Source organism: Bombus pyrosoma, linkage group LG3 (genome assembly GCF_014825855.1).
Source record: "Bombus pyrosoma isolate SC7728 linkage group LG3, ASM1482585v1, whole genome shotgun sequence".
NCBI lineage: Eukaryota > Metazoa > Arthropoda > Insecta > Hymenoptera > Apidae > Bombus > Bombus pyrosoma.
Window position 1 is genome coordinate 12,380,359 of NC_057772.1, and position 23,579 is coordinate 12,403,937.

At 35.7% G+C, this 23,579-nt stretch overlaps 1 protein-coding gene across 2 annotated transcripts in view; it reads right to left on the minus strand.

Moving 5' to 3' along the window:
• Positions 1 to 23,579, minus strand: part of LOC122566368 (telomerase-binding protein EST1A-like) — a 215,485-nt gene that overhangs the window by 10,736 nt on the left and 181,170 nt on the right. Inside the window, exon 30 of one of the 2 annotated variants that reach the window (XR_006316483.1) lies at positions 23,151 to 23,355. The exons of the other annotated variant lie outside the window; for it this stretch is intronic. The gene's annotated coding sequence lies outside the window, so the exon portion shown is untranslated. Of the gene's footprint in view, positions 1 to 23,150; positions 23,356 to 23,579 lie in introns of those variants that run through there. 2 annotated transcript variants of the gene reach the window in all.

A 23,579-nucleotide genomic window follows, 5' to 3' on the forward strand; every position in this document is an offset into this window, starting at 1 on the left:
TTTCGATCGACCAGTCGCGAGAAGCTCTTATCATCGAACATCGACATCGATGACAAGCTGCTTGTCAAATAGCATTAATTTCATTCGATTGTTGATCTCCTCGAGGATGATCTCGAAATACGAGAAAAAGGAAGGACGAGAGCGATGATGGTTTGGTTACGTTGACAGACGAAGAAATCGATTCCAGTTGGCTCGATCATTTAGCGGAAGATTACTCGCGAAGATTTCGTTGTCATCGTGTCGATCATTCGTTTTAACAATTTCGAGATTGGAATGGAAAATTTATCGTTTTGTTAACTGAGTAATATGTAGTGAAAAATGACTAGTACTAAATCAGCCAGAAGATGAACTCGCGTTGAAGATAAGTTCGCGTTTGCACTAAAGCTATATCGCTGTACTTTGAAGCATCTTGATAAAATTTAGAAACATTTGTTGTTTGTCACTTGTAACTGAGATTATAAGATATTTTAAAAATAACATACTCGCGATTTGTCTTTCTCTCGAATATTAATCGAAATACACTTCGACCGAGGTTTCAAACGCTTACCAGAAAGGAAACAGATTTGTCTGATTGTTTATTTAATTTCTATTTTTACTTTATTTCATTTCATTTCCATCTTTTTAGGAAGTGTTTCCTTCGAAAAATATACCGAACGTAGAAATCCGATAAGTGTCCTATTCTCCAAGATATTATCAGTTTCACAATATATCATTATACCCATATCGGTATGTTAAAACTATGAAACAGTGATTGATTTTTATGACAAGAAGTTATTACAACGTCATACGAGAATTCTCGAGAATCTAAAATCACCTTGGTTATTTTTCAAGAAAAGGAATAATGGTAATCGATAAATCGATTGATTAATGTTTTTCTTTTTCTCAATATACTCGGTTAATTGGTATTAGCTCGGTGGATAATTGAGTATGAGTAAAACGTGAAGAATTTCGTTAGACACTTTTGCTTTATCTTCTTCTTATGGGTTTCAAGCGTTTGATAGGGAAACATGATTTTAGCAGCAGATTTTTTCTAACTGTTACTGGTAAGATGTATGACTCCTTTCTCACCGTACCGTATCGATATCATCTTGAATCTTGATAACGCTGGCTACAAGTCGGAAGTTACTAGGAAAGAAGGTGGCTTGCGGCCGAAGATGTGGGAATTTCGAATAATCTTTACGATCAAGGAAGCTTCAAATACTCAATCGATGGCGAAAGCGACGGGGAGGTGCAATCACCTGCTATTCATCTTACAAATATTGACATTGTAACTTAAACTTCTGTTCATTTCCTGTCTTTCCAATGATTATACGTAATTCTGCATTTATGTTTGTTCTTATTTTCAGTTGCGTCAAATTAAAATCATCCTGTTTAATCATAAGGTAACATTAAAACAAGGAAATTAATAAAATAATTTTAATCATTATTCGTTAATTGCATTAAATACTGCTCGATACTGAAACATTTGAATACCGATCTCCACACTGTCTCCATTCGCTCAAAATTTTTATATCATCGACAGTGTCTCAAAAGTTCCATTTCAAATTTCGCGCAACACATTTACCAACAACAGTTCACCGCCTGAATGGCAAATGGCTCGAACGAGTGGTTCGCTCGTGACTGAAAACCTTCGACAGATTCAATATCAATAAAGACACATGGCAAAAGCTCACGACTACGAAGTAGCATCCGCGTCTATTTTATCCCTCGATGAATATTCGTTTCCGTTCCTCGTAAGGGCGATCGATCGTGATTAATCGAGCATCATCCCTGTCCCGTGTTTTCCAGTTGGAAAGCGGGGAAGAGGACGAGAACGATGACAAATTACGCGACGCGACCCACAAGACGCTCTCGTGGTTCGCGACTCTGCCCACACCGTGGAACAATAACCTGTCGCCGATCATCGGAGCTCGATCGATAAGTCATCGCCGGACACTCGATTTAACTCGACCTCCAGCGCCCTTCCTCTTACATTAACCGATGCACTTTCCTAGTGATCTTTATCCAACGCGCAAGCTATTGCAATATCTACTAATATTTTCAGAGTTAATATACAGCCTTGGATAAAAATAAGTGAACAGATGCTAGAAGTACAGAGACGTGGAAAAATTTGCAACCAGAATATTGTTCCATATATCTAATAGAATATAATAAAGTAACTTTGAACAATATTCTGTGTAAGAATATGATAAATAAAGGAAAATAAGGTAATACGCAAATATACTGTTATATAGTTGTAATTAATTTAAATTCTTTACAATACCGTTTCTCTAATAGGTAGTTAATGTAAATGTATTCAGCGGAATGTTTTCCACGACACTGTTCATATCGATTTAATCAGTAGATATCAGTTTAATCGAACTATGTAGTAGTAGTTCTATATTTAAGTTTTAATTATTCTATATTCCTATAGTATATAAGTTATTTATTGGTAAATAATTGCAATTAATATTTACATGTTTGTGTACGCAAGCCGTATTTAACGAAACTTCAGATATTCCTATTTATATATATATATATATATATATATATATATATATATATATCATATATATCTATTTCCTCGATGATCGTTACTCAGTTATTTCTGAAATCTTCATCGCCTGCAAAACACAAAACATCGGGCGTCCACGTGCAAAGTTAGCGAGCCTTTTAAAAAATAAAGAGAACCCGTCATTACTTTAACAGAAGATTACACCCGAGCTAATCGTCGCTACCGTTACCAAAGCACATTTCTAACTAATTGCTTAAACAGTACGTCATCTTCTGCGGCACAAAGAAAAACGCGACAAGATCAACGCGACCCATCAGACCCCTTATTATCTATCAGTCCGTGAAATCAGCGTGAACAAACTACCCAGCGCGGAAAAGGCGAATTTGCCGAGGGAAAAAGCTGGAGCGCCGTGTCGCTTGAAATCTAACTGGAAAGCGTGGTGAGCGGATTAATCACCGAAGGGGTTAATAAAGACCGGGTTAACGGCATCGTAAGCGAACGTTTAATTAGCCTTCTTTGCGCCGCTGCCTAATCAGCGTTGTATGCCGCACGTTCGCGGCTGTTCGCGCGAAAAACTCGTTAATTATGCCCGGCTAACTGTTCCTTTGACTGCTCGTTAACCCTTATTTACCGAACACGACTAAAACCTTATATACCTTTCTGTAAAAAGGGAAAGACCCCGGAGAAACAAAAACTAATAGAAATTGGCATTATTGAGTGGCGATCGAATCATGCGAGTAGCTAGCCACGTACAGGTTGCGAATAGTTTCTGACTTTTAGTTTCATTTCGTTAATTTAATATTTTTATTTAAAACATTTAGCATTTCCTATGAATATTTCTAGGTATATTGGTATTAGTATCTTTTATCTAAAACACAAAATGAAATGACGTATTTTTGCACGCATATACGCCCATTCTTCCAACTACTTCCCATATTTTCAATGTTATCGATGATGGATTTGTTTATTATAATTTGTCCGCCAAGTTTTCTAACATATTGATAGGCAGCTGCGATTTTGATTCGTTGTAAACTTCGATAACAGATTTACCTGCGATTTATAAGTAAACCTGTATGCATATGGCTGTTATAGTTGAAACAGCCGAAAAAATCTTGTAATAGCGTTTCCGATCGTAGTATAAGCGTAAATAGAATTAAGTTGACGATGGTTAATAAATCTTGAGAGGAGAACGTATTAGAGCTGTCTGCAGTGAAAACGTTTACTCGTCTGCCAGAGGAACGATAATGGAAAATGTAGTACTATTATGCATATAAATTAACACACGTGTTAGTTTAACGCCTCTATGTTTGAATTAGCACTAAAATTACCGTTTTGTCTCACCTACTTAAATTTTATATGTAAATCATTATAATTCAAATGACATTAATTAATGTAAATGGAATTCTACTGTCTCCAGTTAAATAAAAATCGGCATTAATTTTAACAAAAGTACCTATATATCTTCGGTAATTGTAAAGAAGAAAAATCTGATATCCGTTATTTTAACAAACAATAATTAAAAAACAACTTTCACAGCTTCTTTCAGAGATTTTGTCTTTAAATTTTTATAAGAATTTTTCACAAACGAAACGTTCAATACTATAAATCACACTGTAAATGAAACTCACAGAAACACTGAAAAATATTTTAGTAGATGAGTAGATGAGAAATTGTAATATGTATATTATATAAATAAAGAAAGTTAATGTATTCACGTTGACTTAATTTATAATTACATGATACAATTAAAATCATTGGTTTAAAATTTGAAACATAGTAATTGTGTACGTCCGGAAATGAATTTCTACGCGTTTGCAAAAGTATCTCCGGTATACGTAAACAGCAGCACCGACAAATTGCGGATTGAAAGTTTCATTTTACCTGGCTGTTTACGTGGGATGTAATTAACATTCGCGTGAGTCCATTTCAGATTCGAGTTTCCGTGTTAGAAACGAGTTTACTGGCTGAGTTTGGTAATTTTCACCCGGGCCTCGAGCATTGATTTTATAACCGGCATTAACCAAACGAAGTTGATGAAACTCAGCGAGATTAATTATTAAGTTGGATGAGGTAAACCTAGGTAATTTAAACCTGTAATGAAAGAAACGTAGAAAAATAGACGAATCTCAATAGGTATCATTAAATACGTAAAACGTTGAGGAATCCAAAAATGGTTCTTATATTCCAAAAGTTGCAAAAGACTCAACAATCTCTATTAACCAGGAAGATAATATGAAATCTCATGCTGATCAACAAAAACCACTCCGAGCTTATTATTATTTAAATCGTAGAATTTATGACTTGATCGATAACAGATAGATCGCTATGTATATCTAAAAAAATATCGTTCTTCATTAAGATTGGAAAGAAGAAAATGAGCTTAGATAAATCGTATACTCTAACACCAACTTCGTCCCTACAATTGAAAAGAACCATCTCAACGAGAAGAGTGTGGAATAAGGAAGAAATTGCGAGTGGTCGATGTTTACCAGAATCTTTTTACTTCTTTATACGCGACTTCCGCAATTCAACTACGAAGTTCGCTCATTTCTTCGCGATTCCTAATGAACTTCGTTCCACGTATCGAAGAAACGCAATTGCTACTCTATAGCATGGTCGTTCGTCATCTCACAGCCTGCAGTGGCAACAGATGAAAGACTTTAATGATAACTTTGTTTTATTGGACGAGAAAAAAGGATCGGAGAACAAGCGAGAAACGTGGATCAACAGAGAGTTGGTAAAGTTGCTGGCCGTCGATTACCGTAATCGACCGTACGATATAATTGCGATAATTGCTGGTGGAAAAAGCTAAACGTGCAGATACCTTGATAATCTGAAGGGAAATACAACTAAATTTGAATCGTATAGTTTCATTCTATATATGTTCTATGAAATTTTGATGTATTTATGGTGCATTGGAAGATAGTTCGATTAACACGTTGACTGCCATGGAGGTCACCGGTGATCGGCACTCGATTTGGCTATAGCGCCGTGGGGGCCACCGGTGACCGGCGACGCAGCAAATATTAAAAGTATATAGCACGATTGTTTCAAAAAAGGACAATCGTAATAATTGTCTACAACGCCGTGGGGGGTCACCGGTGGCCCTCACCACGAAAAATGCTTCAAGCATGATTTTATAACTCACTTTATTTGCTGCAAATAATATTTCAACATAATATGCATCGCATAATGGAAAGTTCACGTCTGCGCCTTGAGCAAACCATGGAAAATTCGTCTGACAGTCAACGTGTTAATGTTAAGAAAAAAGTGACAATTGTATAGTTTATTTCAATCCTTAGAATCATACTGTTTATTTATAAAACTTCTCTCTACCATCAATTAACTTGAAATATCTATTATGTGTTTTTAAGTACGAGTCGAACGTATTTTAAGTAGAATAGGAGCCCATATAATCAGACATCGGATAAGGTCTAATAAAGTGCCATAATTTTTTCTTTTTTCCTTTATATTTCCATTACCAGATTCATTGAATACACGTTGTTATTTGATAATACGTGCTTAACACATTGTTAACAGGTGGAATTTTATTGAAATTTTGCTACATGTTGAACAACGATGAACGAGCGTTCAAGATATTAAGTTTAAATGTTTTACAATAAAGAATCTAATGAAAGAACATAATTAACAGCAAAATATAAAATGTTCGAAAATCGAGAAATCTCGTTTTCAATTGTCAATATATTTCTCTACATACGATCAACATACTGATATCGAACACAAACGTGGATGTGTTGCTTGCAACGCAGAATTTTACTCAAACACGTGTATGAGTCTCTAGATCACAGTAAACGTTTTATCAGAGTACACGCGTGAATTTGTAATAATGGAATGATTAAAACTGCACACATAAAAGATTAACAAAACTGTAACGTGAAACACGAATTCTCGCTTTGCATTGTTTCAACGGAAAACAACACCTTTTCATCTGTCGATCGAAGCTCTTTACAAACGATAAGCTTGTTCCAACGACAGATGAATTATACCGTATACCGTTAATACCGACACCAGTTATTAATAAACGAAAACTAAATTGATTACTTGCACGAGAAAAATTTAATCGTCGTTTAAGGGGTCTTGCTATCTATCAATGAAATGTTCGCTAATCGCATCGTTAGTACGTAACTTTGATGTATGCCAAAAAGATCCAATTTGTAATAAACAAGAGAAAACTGTTGGAAAGGTATCAAGAGTCGAGATGTTAAACGAAAGAAGCAAGTATAATGCGTTGCGTGGGATAATCATCTGTTGAGCGATGTGGGAATATTAAATGAGAAGGATAATGAACTGGTGAAACGGGATTGCGTTAAATATAGGAAATGAGAAAACACTTAGTATGATTGATACCGTGAAAACTTGAGATGTATCATCATAAATCGAGTGACGGAAAAGAAATTCTGAAAATGTTAAAATTATGCGACGCTCGGGAAGAATTAGAGGAAATGGGAAGAGCTAAACGTTATTTAAAAGATAAGATAGGTAAGAAAGGTAGGATATTAATTAAAATTAATAAAAAAATGCAAAGCCTTAAGGAACACCGTAAGGGTTAAATAACGCTAAACAAACTAGAGTTTCATTCATATAATGGTCCCTAATAATCATAAATAAAATGACGATGAATCGCAATGAAAGGTCCAAATTGTACAATAAATATCACGTATCTAATTATCATATGGAGAGGGACATCACAAAATATTACATAGAATCTCATTGAACATTTATAAAATACCAAAATGCAATATCAGACGCAAGAAAACGTTGATTAGAGCGTATTATAAAAAAAAGAAGGAAAAGAGAGAAAGAATTTAATATAAAGCAAAGGAAGGTTCTATCGATCGAAATCTCAGCTATCTGATTCGATCTTCTTCGATGGCAATAAGACGCGAGTCTCTAGTTTGACACGTTCAATCAACGGCTTCCGATCGCCATCGGTTCAATTAAAACGGTACTGGAAAAAACGAACTCGATCGACAGGGGATCCTGGCCGTTTCTTTATACATAATTTCCTCTGCTATATTGTATTGTCCTTTCAACGACACCTGCACGATTCGTTCACGATACCAATACAAATCAACTTTTTTCTCGACAGGTTGCTATTAAACTCCATTACACCGTATTTAAGAAGTAAAATATCTTTTCTCTGATAGATAGTCTGCAATACCAAAAAATGGTAGTTGTCACGCTTTTACGCAGATACAATGTTTTATTGCAAAAATTTGGTAGAAAGGACCTTTTTTGTACGCGTGGATATTTATAAATGACAATAAGCGAGCTTTAACGTTTCTTTGATCGACCAGACGAGTCTGATTACAATTGTCGCAAAATTTATTCACGTGGTCTTAGTTAGAAGAAATTTACAGATTTACAAACGCGCCTCGAAGGGATGTCGATCAAAAATGGCTAAGAGAATGCCGTTGAGCGTCGTGACTTATGGCAACATAAGTAACTGTGATGTCTGTTCGACTATGACTGTTGCCTTAACAGAATTCTAATTTGTCCAAGCAATAAACAGTCCTCGAGACGGCAATTTATTTCGTTCTATTCACTTCCGCCAAGAGGATGCCTAGGTGAATGCCTAATATTTCACATCTGCCTAAGCTCCATTTGCCAACCTGTCGATTTGAATCACAGCTATCGAGCTTACCAGCTAAACCAGCAGAATTGAGAAATATCGTATCTACTCGCTTAATGAAACGTTTCATCTCAACGAAATCCAAATTAGATGTTACAATAATTTTCTCGCCTGTTATTTTGTTATAAAGTTGTAAGAGAAAAGAGACGAATAAACGGGAAGAAATGAAAGAACAAAGAAGAGACAACAAGAGGAGGAAAGGAAGCCTGTTTTACCATAACTCGATCAAGACATTTAATCGTAGACACCTCCTATGAGATTCTTACAAATTACTTTAATTCACCATAAAACCATCTATATTAACGTATAACAAGCAACGTCTAAATCTTTATTCAGCGTCTGAAGGCTCTCGTAGATCACATGGAAGCACCAACCCTCAGATTGATTTCACTAAATTGCTCGATTGCCAGCATCCGATTAATTACGTTGGCGGATCGAGAGGCCACGCGCTCGCAGCTGCGAACCCAACGATCGATCCGATCGGCTACATATGGCGATTCGTGGCAATCATTACGCCCTGCCTTGTACCAATTCCCATTTACAGGAATATCAGACGCGCCGGACGGAACTCAATTTCGCGCGCCGCCTCTGACGCCGCTCCGCGAGTTCGTTATCGAACCAACTTCCTTCAAGCGGCACCAGAGCATTAACCCCGTGGGTTAATTACCCACACGGGACACCCTGAGTTCGTCGGCTACATGGTTATGCTTTAGTAACTGCATTACGGTTTTTCAGCATACTCGAAATTAGGAAACTTAATTATACTCCTTTTTCGGTGTGTTGTTTGGTTGAAGGTCATTACGAACAGGGTGGGTTTTTTGCTGGATTCTTAAAGAATGACGGTGCAGTGGTAAAAAAGGAATTTTTAATGGCTTTCGAAGTGGAATGATGGCAAAGTAATAGGTAGGCTACGGAATACTTATGCATTCCCAGGATAATTGAAGAATGCATAGAATGCACATAATTTATAAGAATACATAGTATATCAAAAGTACAGTGTTTAACTCTGTATAATGTTTAACGAGTAAAACAATTTTCTACCAATGTCCCATTTGTTTAATTATATTTATAAGGATATGGATTTGCATAAATATCCGCAGTAATGTAATGATAAGTATACGGTTTCGTAAGAGTTTCCCGTTCCTATCTCAATCGAACCAACTTATTGTCGATTATATTTTTCCGCTTACCAGTCCTGTCTCCTAAATCTTCACCACCGTTTAGTTTATTCGACATCTGAGATTTTAATCCTAGCTATGGTTCGATAATCGATCGAGATTGGACCGAAGCAGCCGGGCCGATGCGTTCCATGCACAACGCGCCACGGCAATTACGTACCGAGCGGCGGACATTAATTAGACGCGACGAAATAATTAATCTCAGGCACTTAGATCATCCTCAGGAATCCTCTTCGGTCCAGCCTCGGCAACCACATGAATATATGCATCAGGCTGCGTGCACACGTGAATACAGGCTCGCTCAAACGCAACGAAATTCTAATTGGACGTTGCGTTGGTTGTTGTGGCTATGTTGCAATTCAGTTTTAGATATCTTGTTAAAATGGAATTTTATGTTGCGTTTGTCTTGTTGCAATTGGAACGTATCTAAGTTAGATTGAAATGTAATTTCGTGGTGGTTTATTAATGCATGTGTTTCCTTTTATCTTTTTCTTTCCTTTCTGCAAAATTTATTGCTTGTGTTGTAACATATGAAACGTCACTCCTAAGAATGTCTAGTTCTGAATTGGGCAAGTTGAAGTACAGTTGACAAATTTTCAAAGCCGATTTATTGGAAAACCGAGAAAAAATTTATTCTATAATTTCGATATATTTCTTTATGTAAAATTTGTATCATGATTTTTATCACGATATTATCAGAACATAATTACATATTAATACGTGCTGTATTTCAAAAATTTCTTGCATCCCTGAATCGCTTTGTGCGATACTGAAAAGCGTAATGGCCGCGGATGCGCGCCACCACGTCGTCACCGTTGAACAGATCGATTTATCGAATTTATTGCCGCTTCTATCTTGCTGGCGATCGCGCGCCGTAATCTCTATATATAGAAATCGCGGGGACACCTGCGTCTTCTTCGTAATTTCCTCGCGTTCACTCGTCTCCTCTTTTCTTCTTTCTTCTTTTTGGTCGCCTCGAGGATAGGGGAATGGTGGCTCGATCATCGAAAATCGCCTGAACGACCCTTCACCTTGACAGTAGTCGACCATGCCAGGTGTTAACGACGATCACGGAATGTAACTTGATTCGTTTCACAAGTTTACTTCGGTTTATCGATTTTGCCTTTTAATTCAACATCGTTCGCCAATCGATGACGATTTATTTCGCTTTAGCATTCTATTAATTGCGGGTTTCGTATAAAATTATCCTTCAAATTCCTCTGCAGAAATGTTATTTTGGAAGCATTGATATTCAAGGATCTTCGAGTGGCGAAACGTTAAATTTGTGGGTTTGTTTACTAGAGAACTTGAGGAATAAGGAAAGAAAAAAATGGACAACTTCGTTTAAGGAATTCGATGCTACTAAAATTTTACAGATGTGCGTGGTTTTTTGTTAGAAAAACGTTTCTACTTCAATAATGTTTATTGTAACACGTTACTTATTGCATCATCATAAAAGCGCGATACTTGCAACATTATTTATAGTGGAATTTCCAATAACCGTCAGTCACATCTGACGTAAATGCGATGATTGAAAATCTTTTAGAAATACAAAAACTTCTTCAACCTATACATATATCATGATACAAGCATTTCACACAGGTATTAAATATCTACTAATATATTTATAAAAACGCATGCAAAACGATAAATGTTAAATCGTGAAATAACACGTCTTACTGCACAAAATGAAATAATCGTCGGTGAAGCGTCGAAGCGAAAAATAAGTACCTTCGTTTCCAGCCACAGTCGGCAACGATTTCACGTGAAATGGCGCGAAAGGTCCCGTGAGCGACAAACAAAAATCGAGTACGCCCTTCCTATATCGGAAGCTCGATTCCCCGGTGTTCTTTGATCGCGGACCGCGTAATAACGCGGTAGAGAGACTGCGACGTGTTCATTAAGCGTCGTTCGAAAGCTCGGCGTGTTTGTCGAAAGCGAGGTGAATTTGCACGGTGCGTGCCGGAGGTCGCGATTGGTCCTTCGATTTGAATTTCAAATACCTCCTTCTCTCTGTCCCGCCTGAAAGGAAGCCGCGAGTGGCTTCTTGGAACTTTCGAGTTGATTACTTTTTCTTTTACTAACAATAAGAACAAACACTGATTTCTTACTTGTAGTATTTTATTACATATAGCAGTAGTTTACTGTACGCGAGTGCCGTTTTACCGATTTTTAATCGCTTCCTTAAATTTCTATTTTGAAGATCGTGTGTTTTGTATGCTGGTTTACCTTGAACAAATTTTCAAATATTTTTCACGTGAATCTAATTAAGGAGATGATAGAAGTAGAAATCTAATAATATATAGCGTACGGCCAAATAACTTGTACGTGTGTAAACAAAATTAGTAAAACTATTTTATTCTACATTTTTTCAAGAAAATTGAGTTTGATCACGTTTTGTTAAGAATTAGACTGGTATAGACGTTCGGTAAATTTTCTTCGTTTTTCTCAAGAACAAAGCATCTGGTAGACAAATTTTATTCTACATTTTCGATTTACTTCCACGTGTAGAATAAACATCTGTCGATTATTTACTCCTATGCAGTCCGAAATTAATCATGTTCAAGTATACTCGATAAATTTTTTAATTCGATCGTCTCGAAAATGAAGAATTATATGAAAAAGTTTTATCTTATATCTTCTTCTTACGTTTTCATAAAGAATCACCTTACTCTCACTTGTTATATGTTATTCGGCCGTACCCTGTATAAATTAATTTATAAATCTAAAAAACAATTTACTTCATGCATTGGGTACTAAAAATAAAGGGGTGGATTCAGCTTTATTCATATAAGTATCCTAGGTGTCTACCGAAGGATAAAATTGACGGTTCAACTGTGAAGTCATCGGTTTTAATTGCAATTCAAATATTGAATTACGAATACGCACGCGGGACACGCGAAGGAAAAGACTCTTTAAGTGGTGGATCGGGCTGGCTTTTAAACGAGCTCGTAAATCGTCAACGGGTTTCGTGTTGTCATTCATTACTCGTTGTTCGATGATTGTCGACGAGCTGACGTCGGCTATCGTACATGAAGGGCTGCTGATCAATGTCGACGGGTTTCGTGCCAGTAAAAGGACGTGTAATTTCTACCTGATAAACCTGTTAACGATTACTTGTAATAACGAAGATTATAAAGTGCTAAATTGGTTAACCGATAGGGAACCAAATTGAAATAAATAATAGATTTTAAGCTTGATGAAAAAGTATAAAGTTGTTGCTTTTCGTACCTCGCTATGAATTTATGAGAAATATTTTATGGAAATATTTATAATAATTGTTATTCAAGATTTTTCGATTAGATTGATAAGTTGTTGAACGAACGACAATAAATAAAGTGGGAAAATTATAGATTGAGATTTAAAGGATGACGTATTTGATAATATCTCTATTAATGATATAATATTATATTACCGGAATTCATTATTTCTTAATATATGCGATAACAAAGAGACTATTTCGTCTACTGATATGTAAAGACTGATAAAATAAATATAATTTTTGTAACTCTTTCTTTTTGTAAAAAATATTCCAGTTTGTACTAAATATTCTACGTGCCAAGCGCATTGACAAGAAAATCATACGTTTACAACTAAGTTTTCCAAAGTAACAAATAAAGGTATTAACACTACAACTATCGATAGTTAACACGAAGCTATTTCTACCAAAATCAGTCAAAATGACTGGTCTTTAAAAAATACATAATAATAGAATATTTTTCTATTTCTTGATTTATTACTTTCTTATAGAAGGAATTCCATGTTATGTAGTACATTTTAGGTATCATTAATCCATCTGGGACCATGATCCCTAAACGAGGGTTGATACATTTATAAGATTGTAGAACCAATCATTTTGATTGGTGTGGTGTTTTTAGTGTTAGGATCTAGCGATCGATCCGGAATTTTCCTGATAACTGATATCATCATATTGAACGATACGCAGTAAAAATTTAAAAAATGTGTGGGAAGTTGTACAAAACGAGGAAACTGGTTAATTGGGGTTCGATAAACAAATTGCAAGACCCTTTTACACTTTGACAAGTACCAGATATTTTGACTGGTATTGGTATAAGTAGCCTTGATACAAAATTATTTTCAGTTTGAATACATAGAAAAGAAAAGAAAATTCATTATATTATTCTTTTAGTTATCGTTGCGAAAGTCACTATATCATTGTGGAAAAAAGATGTGACATGAAGTAGGAATTTTAAAATAAAATTGTAAAACCAGTGAATTTGACTGGTGTGGTGGTTCTAGTGTTAAAGAAAAATTCCTGAAGTCAAAATTTCATCTCGCTTACCCCAAAGGGGTAGAGGAGTAACATGTGTTCATTATCGTGAAGTATGTATGTAACTTAACGAGGACGTTAAGTTACAGCATTAGGTTTCAGATGATGCGAGAAGAGAAAGAACGTGCCAGGAATCGAGCGAGGCTGATGATCCAAGAATAGAAAGAGAGGATGATTTATGCCGGATTATTTATGTACCTCGATTATCATCGTCCCCGGTCAAGTAAGTGCGCAGAATCGACGTTTATCGCTACTCGATCGTCGATCGATCGTCGATCCAACCACGTTTTTCCCCGGCTGACCCCTTCGTTTACGTAACAGCTTATTTTTTCTCTTCCTATCTCTCTCTTTTCACGGCGGATAATTTTTATTTCTATCGATTATCATCGTGTACGCATGATGTGAAGGACTGTGAACATTATGGAGGGCTTTTGATTCGCGTTTGGAACTCGAAATGGGATTATTAATCGATCGAATCATCAATGATGATTCAGCGATCAATGCGGGTTAAAACAACGTGATTCCGAACGAACCATCGTTGTTGTGATTACTGGTGATCTCATCTCGAAGATTGAAGTGTAAACGACGGAGAAATATCGAGGCGAACGATCTTGATTAATTTTTTGATTGAGCAACTCGGATCGGATGAGAACATGGAGGATTTGGATTTGGTAAGTTTGTCTGGATGTAACAGAGTTTAATTGATTTGATAAATAGTAGGTAAATGTGTTTATTTATCTTATTATTTACTTACCTTTATTTTTTATATTTGTACTTAAATGTTATATTATTTTTTATAACTTTCTGTAGCATGGGCAAAAATATATCGTCCTAATTTCTGCACTTTCTCAAATATTATTTATATCTTTGTCGTAGAACGGATAAATGAAATTAAGCACATCCCTCTTTTCTCTCGAAGACAGCCTTAAATTACGCAAAATTATGACGCTTATGTGTTTCTTAACGTCTGCACTATAGTCACGGTCCAGCATTAGACTCCTTAATTACGCTTTACGTAGCGTAGGAAGGCCATCTGAACTGCGAAGGTTAATGATTTCTTTCTCTTTTTTTTTTCTGTTTATGCTTCTTTTTTATTTCTTACTAGTCCGTGAAAGTAAAGGAAGTAAGATATTTAAAAAACCACGTGCGCTGGCCTCTGTTTTTATGACGTAATAAAATAAAATAATGAGCCAAAGCTACGCGAAGATGAATCCAGCCGATAATTTAATTGCCGTAGTATCTTTGCACACGAAATATCCAGCTACTTTTATTCAGATTCTCAAATTGATTTGCCAAAATTATACCTGACATTTATTAAGACGTGATCCATTAGGTCTTGAATTTCCAGGAGTTTTCAATAATGGAATTTTAAGCTATTTATTATTTTTAAGCTATAGAAAAATTAATGGCGCAAAAAATGCATAGAATTCGTATAATGCACAAAAATAAATAACTCAGCCGTTATACACCAAACGTACACATAATGCTATATTACAAAACACAAATATCTTCATCAATCTTCTATAGAAAACAACTCCTTTTTATAAACACTACAATGCAGTAGAAATTTTCTTGCAATTCGCACAAAATTCGTATACAATGTATTATGTAAGACAAGTTTCAAAACATTAAAAAAAAAAATCATATATTTATTTAACTTTAATAACCTTAAATCTTTCGAAATCTGGAAACTTCAATCTTTCGAAAAACACGGATTTGTCAGAAGCAACTATCAACAACTCGGAATCAAGAAACGAGAGGATATTCGTAATAAAGCGTAAATTGCAAAACAACATAATCACTCAGTTCAGCCGAGACAAACACGACGAAGTCGAAATTGAAATCATACGTGATAATTATTTTCTCTGTAATTCATCATCGAAATCTAATTGTTCCTTGATTAACACTTACTCAACGAGGAAAATTGTCCATTAACATTCTAATTGCCGATTATTAGAATCGTCGAATGATTAGTTATTGTTAACATGTTGCTGTTCCGTCGCCGTTTCGGATCGTATCTCCTCGATAGCAGTTACAACATTGAGAATCTCCGTTCTGGCTATCATACAAACGTAACAATAGCCACTTCGAGCGATAACTCGCAATAAAAAAAACAGTCTAATTGCACGAATGCATTTATGCGAGATTCTCGTCATCAGGAAACCGGCTGTATGACGTGTCGAAACATTACAAAATACTCTTGGCGAAGATAATGATCGTAATAATTTATGTTGAAGCGTGTTCATTCAATATTATCGGATGAATGGCAGAAAACGTCTTATCTTTTCAATGGGAATTATTTAATCTGGCTTTTAATTTATTTGAATGCTACGAACTGTTGGAAATGTTTTAGTTTTGTCTCGGTTGATGGATTATTTAAATATTTTAAAATATATATGTATGTAATGTTCAGCTTTGAATTAATACATAGAAGAGGAGAAATTAAATTTTTAATTTCCTTGACACGTGAAACTTTATAAAAAATTCTCTCTCATTAAAAATTAAGATAGAAGAAAGATTTTAAATAGCACGTATAAAACGGGATACAAGAATGTTGGTCTGATTCGCGAGTAAGTGACATAACCTGAATACATGTACCGTAATGTTCTTCATAACACAGTTTTTAATCTTCTAGGTTCCTAAATTTAGATTTCTATTTTAAGGTGCTCGCCATTTTATTTTCAGAATCGTCGAGGCTAGTGAAGAATAATGTAAATTCTATGAGTTCTTCGCGAATGAGGTCTGACCCTGACGATCTGATATCTTCCTCAGACAACGAGTCCCCTGAAAATATCTTATATTTTAAAGCTAAAGTTACATAAAACCCGTATTCCTGGAATTACAACACTGTAAGGAGTCCAAATGTTTTCACGGCATAAAGAAAGACATAATGCGGATATAACTATAGACATAATTAATTTCTGGTCAGTTTACATTCAAACTGAAACTATAAATAGATCTGCGTTCATTCAAGTTCCGTGTTTACCTCTAATAAATAATTACCACTTCATAAAACATGTTTTATGAAAATAAAGTTTTAGAACGTAACTAGAAATGCATATTTCGCTTGCCATAACATGCAAAAATTGAACAGACATACTTAGAGCCACGTAAATCGTGTGGCTCCGCGGAGCCAATTTTCATTCACATTCAGTTACTACTTCTTTATTTACACTAATTAACATTTACTATCGTTTTATTAGATAATATCTCTTAACTGTATATGGTTACTTGAGATGAAATCGGAGATTGCAATTAAATTAAAAGGTTTCATTTGAAAGGTATATTTTATACAGTGACCATAAAAATTATTTGCACGCGTCCTTATTTTCCAATGAAAGTAAATTTTTCCATCAGGTTCTACATCTCATTTTCATAGTATCAAATTTTTCTAGTCACCTAAGAGTGCTCCAAAATAATACGAAATTTAATATACTTGAACCTAACTCATTAGTAAATAAATTTTATAATACTATTAGCCAACGTATATTTAAAATAAAAATAATTTAGTGTAATGTAACATAATGTATCGCATAATGTATAGCAATGTACATACAAGTAGCATTCTCTCGTAATATTGTGACGATATCTAGTTCATACCAGATGCTTCACGATGTATCTCGATGTCCAGGAAACAGTGGCAGAGAGCGGTGGCGCGGTCCAATTTCAAGCACGTGCTCGAAATCACGATAATTCAAAGCACGTGCACGGTCGAACACGATGTAAAAAGGTCCAGAGGTTCGGTTAACCGAAAGAGCCGTTCGTTCGTTACCTCGCGTTCCGACCAAGCCGAGAGGCGGTGTAATTTTAAATTTTACCATTACAGACATTTACATTTAGATTAATCTGTTCAATGAATGGCAAGTATATTTGCAAACGTACACTCGCGCGAGTGCCATTCTCGCGATATTATTGATTATTCAAATAGATGAATATTCAAATGATCTCGCCCCGTTATCCAACTGGCGAACAGCTACTTGCACGCGCCATGATCTTTAAGTATCGTCAGCTTCGCATCAAAACTCGATCCTGCACCCATCTACCGATCCACCTCCGCCATTTGCATTTATATTAGTCATTAAACGGACGATATTGTAGCAAAATTAGGGGATGCTCGAGATCGTGGCGTCTGCAGCCATTGATTTGATCCTCTTCCTTCCTATGAACCATGAGATTCATCAATATTGCATGAATAGAAAGGAATCGATTGAAATATCGGTGACCTGTTTTACGAACGATAAATTCATGTTAAACGATTCTATCCTTCATTATTTCCTACGAGTTTCTATGATGTTTTATTCGTTTGATTCTTTCGCTTTTTATTTTTTGTTTCGTTTGTAGATCACGAGGATTGTCGAACCTTGCGGAAAAATGAAATCAAACGCGAAGTATGAAATATAAAATATGTATTATTATACGTTATATGCTTTTTCATTTTTATATTTTAATATTTTAACGTTTAGCTTTTTAGTTCGGTACATTCGATCAAATATTCTCTATATGTAAGAGAATAAGAATCACGTGCTGTTTCACTTTCTAACGCTTGCTGAATAAGCGGCTGATTACACGATTCTTAATTATGGTTCTATAGCGATCATGGTTATGTGATTCGTTTCTAAGAGTTCTTAGAAATTAACGGCATTTTAGAAAGGGATCTTCTTTAATAATGATAATGTGATTATTAATATGACTCTTCGCGATCTTATAGATACATAACGTTTTATGTTATACCATCGGGTTGTATTTAATCGACGATATTATTTTATTATAATACCGTCATTTTAATTCCGATTTTACCGAGGCGGAGGATTACTTATAAAAAAATTAATTAGATTATCCTAACTGAATTATTGCTCGACAAACCAGTATACTTAGATCAGTCGTTTTTAATTAAAATATCGAAAGATAATAACAGAATAATCTACAATACACACGATGAATTTTAAAGAATGCGCGATTCAGAACGAATTAACGTATCAAAAAGAATTTTTGGCAATTATCATCGAACGTCTTCGATCATCGATAATTCTTTTATCTCTTTTGAAAATAAAATTACATCATAACTTATTTCCTCGGGTAACGTTCTATCTACAACTGAATCTGTTTTAATTGGACGACTTAATTAACGATTTAACGGTATATCCGTGTTCCGGAACTCGCGTTTCGTCTGCCACCGGAAGATGACGCGTACTACACTTCGATCCCACGGACATTTGCATTTATTCTCCTGGCGGAATCACGCGTCAGATCCGCAGGTATATTTCATAGAGAACTCGGAACATTTTTGTTTCCTGCGATATTTTACCTTGTTTATGTGTCTTACGGTTCTTATACTAAATTCATATTATATCAGAGCTTGTACGGAACGAGATTACGTGAACTAATTTTTGTAAGAGAACGAGTATACTACTTTAAGTACGAAAACAAAAATTTCAAAATACTTTTCTTTTACAGATATTTTGATAATAAAAAAGACAGGAAAGATTTAAACAAAGATGCTCGTTTATTATTGAATTACCTTTTCTATATTTCTAATAACTAATAAATACTGTAAATACGAGTACCATTTAAATTTAATGAAAGAATTATGTATTTATAATAAATAGATTTTTCTCAAAGAATTCTTTCAACCCACATGTAATAAAACGATGAAATTGTAGTAATCTAATATTTATTTTGAATAAATACTATATTTTCTTTCAATGAGTCTAAATTTATAGTAACCTGGATAATACGATAAAATAATACATATAATTAGTTCGTTGCTGTTTGATACGAAACAACGTTTCACGAAGGATCATAAAGTCGAAGAAACATTCACAAAATAATTTACGATCTCCTGAAGCGTGTAAAGAATCCGGGAAACGGCACCGCGTAAAGTAAGCAGGTCTCATGGAAGCTGTTAGAAATATTCGACACAATGACCCGAGTCCGTTAGACGATTCGTTCCAGCGTCGATAAAACGCGAACGATAGATGCATGTAATTATCCTTAAGCGGTTTTAAACGTAAGGGGATCATTGAACTCCACCGGCGATAGAATTCGAAACACGATAAGACAATACGAATTCACGCAACCCAAGCAGTAAAAACTGATAGAACGATCCCTCATAAATGTTGTAAAAGTCCGATTGATTTATACGATCGCAACGCCTCCTTTACGAGGGTAGTAAATGTACCGGAAATATATGACTGAGATACGATTACAATTATCCAGGCGGAAGGAAAATAAAAAGAAGATAAAGAGAACTGATGAATTAAAACATGTTATCTTTTCCTTAATTCTCTCACGCATAATTAGCTAATTGAATTCTGTTTTTCTGTAGGGAAAGAAATATATCAATTATTAAAAGATGCTAGTGTGCAAATTGTGATTGTAATTTTATGGAAAGTATTTATTTTTTTGCTCAAACTGAGGCTGTTATTTGGAGACAGAATCAATCAGAATATCGAAATATTTTATAAATTTTGTAAATTCTTTATATAATCTTTTAACTTTTCCTACAAAATAGATATTCTTAATAATTTGTTTCGGTTAAGGTAATATTATAACGAATATCGGAGACAGAACAGAAAAATAGATATGCAGAAGTTACGATCAATTAACACTTTTCTTCTCATAAAGAAACAAAATTCCAATTAGAGAACGTTGAATGGATCTCTGACTGAAATGTACATACATTAAAAAATAAGTACATCGTCTCTTAACCGAACCACTTAAAAAATCCGCTTGAAGAACCCGAAAGATATCTTTCGAAAAAAAAAAATCCGGAACAACGTTCGATCTGCGGAAAAATGACTGGAGGAAATGCGCCTGTTTTTATGACTTCATTCCTCTCGATTCTTCAATAATTCCAGCGTACGGAAGGTATCCCACGGTGAGCCGGATAAAACCGTGCAGTTTCTTTCAGAGGTACTTCACCCTTGAACGTCGGAGGGCCACGTGAGGTCAAGTACTCGAGCCAGGTCGAGCTGCAATTTCGGTAATTTCGCGCCGCGAATCTTCGGTTATCGAACCCTTGGAGGGCGGCCCACGCGAGGCCTACGCGTTTAGGTGACCCGGCCCTTCGCCCTCCACCCCCGCGATCGCCCTCTTAGATTGCTCTGAACAGACACACAGTGGGGGGGAAGGTGAAACCGACAGGAGATGGGGGCGAGAGATCGTTCTCGATACAGGCGAGCTTCACCCACCTATCCTTGCCAGGGTCATCGAGAAATTCGACGGGAGGTCGTGCACGAAGGGGAGGAACGAAAGGTACACGTCGCGGAATTTATGGTGAGAGAGGGAAAGAGAAAGGATCGTAGTACCGGTGGTCCGAACGAGACGAGGCTGGATGGTTTTTTAAGAGACTTTGATGGTGAATTTTTGGTGGAATGATGATGTATGGTTGAACTCGTGAGTGACTGAGAGTATGCGAGGGGTAATTGTAAGAGAGAGTCAGTTTGCCGCTGTTATTAGCCAAACGATGCGACGGGGTAATTTGCTTAATTTGAGTCATTGGTTGCTTTGCGCCTTTTTCAGTTTTTGGATACTTTGTTATGAGCAATGTACAGTGGCTCGGGGAAGTATCTGAATACTTACAGATTTGTTTAAGCGTATAATGGAGCTTTTTATCATATAATGGTACGAAAATTGTATTTGTTATAGAATTTACGTGCTATTTAATTAGTAGATGGAGCAGCAGCAATTTCGCATTTCCCAAGATCATCATATTTAGTTACGAAATAAGTTAAAATATTAACGGACTATTAATATCCTAAAATATTGAATTCTTTTATAAAGAGATCCTTTTCCAAAGAATAATACTCGAAGCCTTCAAATTTTCACAAGAAATCATTCTCATACAAAATCAACTAACGTTCCTCAAGCAAAATAAATTATTCCAAATAAAACCTTTACTGCATGCAATCTCCAATACTCTAAATCGCAACTAACACACGAAAAGTACCAAGACAAACGCAACACGCAAAGACCCGAAAGACACAGATTGAAACAGAAGAATAAGGCAATTTTTCCATCCACTGGCCAATCCACGAAACATTCAGAATTACGTCCGAGGCGTAATTGCTTCAAACAAAGTCCCAACTGCTTCAATGCATTACAAACCACATCCCTTCGAAAATGAGAGAGTATTGGCAATCTAACGCTAGCTACCAGGCATTCGCAACACGCGATTCTTGCCGTTGGCAACGAATAAAAATCGTAAGAATCGAGAACGAGCAACATTCCAGCAGCGCGAGGTAACGATTCGGTTAAAGGTACGATAACATCCCGAAACGTACGCGCCACCGTGCACGAAAGTGGTTAATGACTATCGTTAAGTATCATATAATGATCTCTGGCATCCTGCTGGGGACCAGGTAAATAGTTGGTCGACGATGGAACCGATCAACGCATAGCAAGGAGGGGAAGACAGCTACGCCGTAATCACGAAAGCAGATCTCCGCGAAATTTATTCGAGACAATATTTTAACAACGGCCGTCGCAAATTATACAAATTGGATCCTTGCTAAATAATGTATTTCGACCGTATTTCTTTATGTTACTTTATCGTGACTGTGGCGGAGAGCACGGGGACGAAATCATTGCGTTATCCAGAGGAACAGCTTGAGAAATCGACCAGTTAAATCTTCGACAAATAGCGCGTTTAAACCCCGGGAATTCCTTAGGCTCTCGAGTGTGTTGCGTTAATGGCGGAACGTGGATTTAAATTTAGTCACCGTGCGCGGATTCGTGCTCGTTTTCTTCCATTATATTACCGTTTATGATCCGTGTGATAAAAATTTGGTAAAAATACATACATACGTATACATTAGTGTGTAATAAAACGCGTTATTATCGTAATTGTGCTGCTCTCAATCGAGGTAATGTTTATGGAATAATTTATTTATACGGCATAGGTATATGGCGATAATATCGGGAGCAAGTGAGACCAATAGCAAGTTTTCAGTGTTACTGTTAATTAATTCTGGAAATGTGAAACAACAACTGGGAAAATGTGTCGAGAACTTGAAGATGATGGCGATTTAAATAGTAGCAAAGGAGTTCAGGCTAAGATATTGGAACGATGAATAAATGAAAGATACCCGGCTCTGTTTATGGGTGCTTACAAATTAACACGGATGTGATGAATCGCAATTATCTGATGATGATAAATAATTCATTCTTGACAATGTTTTATTACTTGGTTCACCGATCAAACCATTAGATATAGAACCAATAAAACTTGCATTAGTTAAAATGTTTCAGTGGAATAATAGCAGAGGATATACTATAAAATATTCTAGATTTTTGTATAGTAGGTATTTCTTATAATACTAAATACCACGTACAGAAAATGAAAATATAAAACAAAAAACATTGATTTATTACATTTAGTATCAAATAAAGTTAATTAATAATTTAGTTTAGTATCAAATAAAGGCTAATTAGTAAAGATCGAAAAATCATAATAATCAAACCGTTCATAATATATTCTGAATATGCAAAAATAATTAAATATCATGAAGGAACCGTTTAAAATGCCAATGTACGTAACAAGCATTTGCGTTATGCTTGTGACCGTGAGACGATCAGCAGGTGAAGGCTTAGCCGAAAGTTTGAGGCGTTTGTCTGACGCTAAACGTTCTCGAAACGGCCGTCTTGTTAATAGATTTTGCTAACGGCAGGGCCATTAAACGATAATGGCTGGAGAAATCCTGCTGAGAAGGAATAATATCCCTGGTCCCGTTGTTGGCTCCTGGAACAAAAGGGAAGAGGGTGATCCATCGGTTGGGGGTGCAGAAATTCGACTCGAAAAATCGGACAGCCACTCGTTTTAACGACGAACGAAATTTATTGATGTCAGTGTTCGATTTGAGAAGAGAATAGATATTTTTCTTTATTTTTTGTCGACCGAATTAAATTTGGAGGTGTTGTATGTATATATCTACGGTTGTGTATTTTTTTTTAATTGATTTTTTG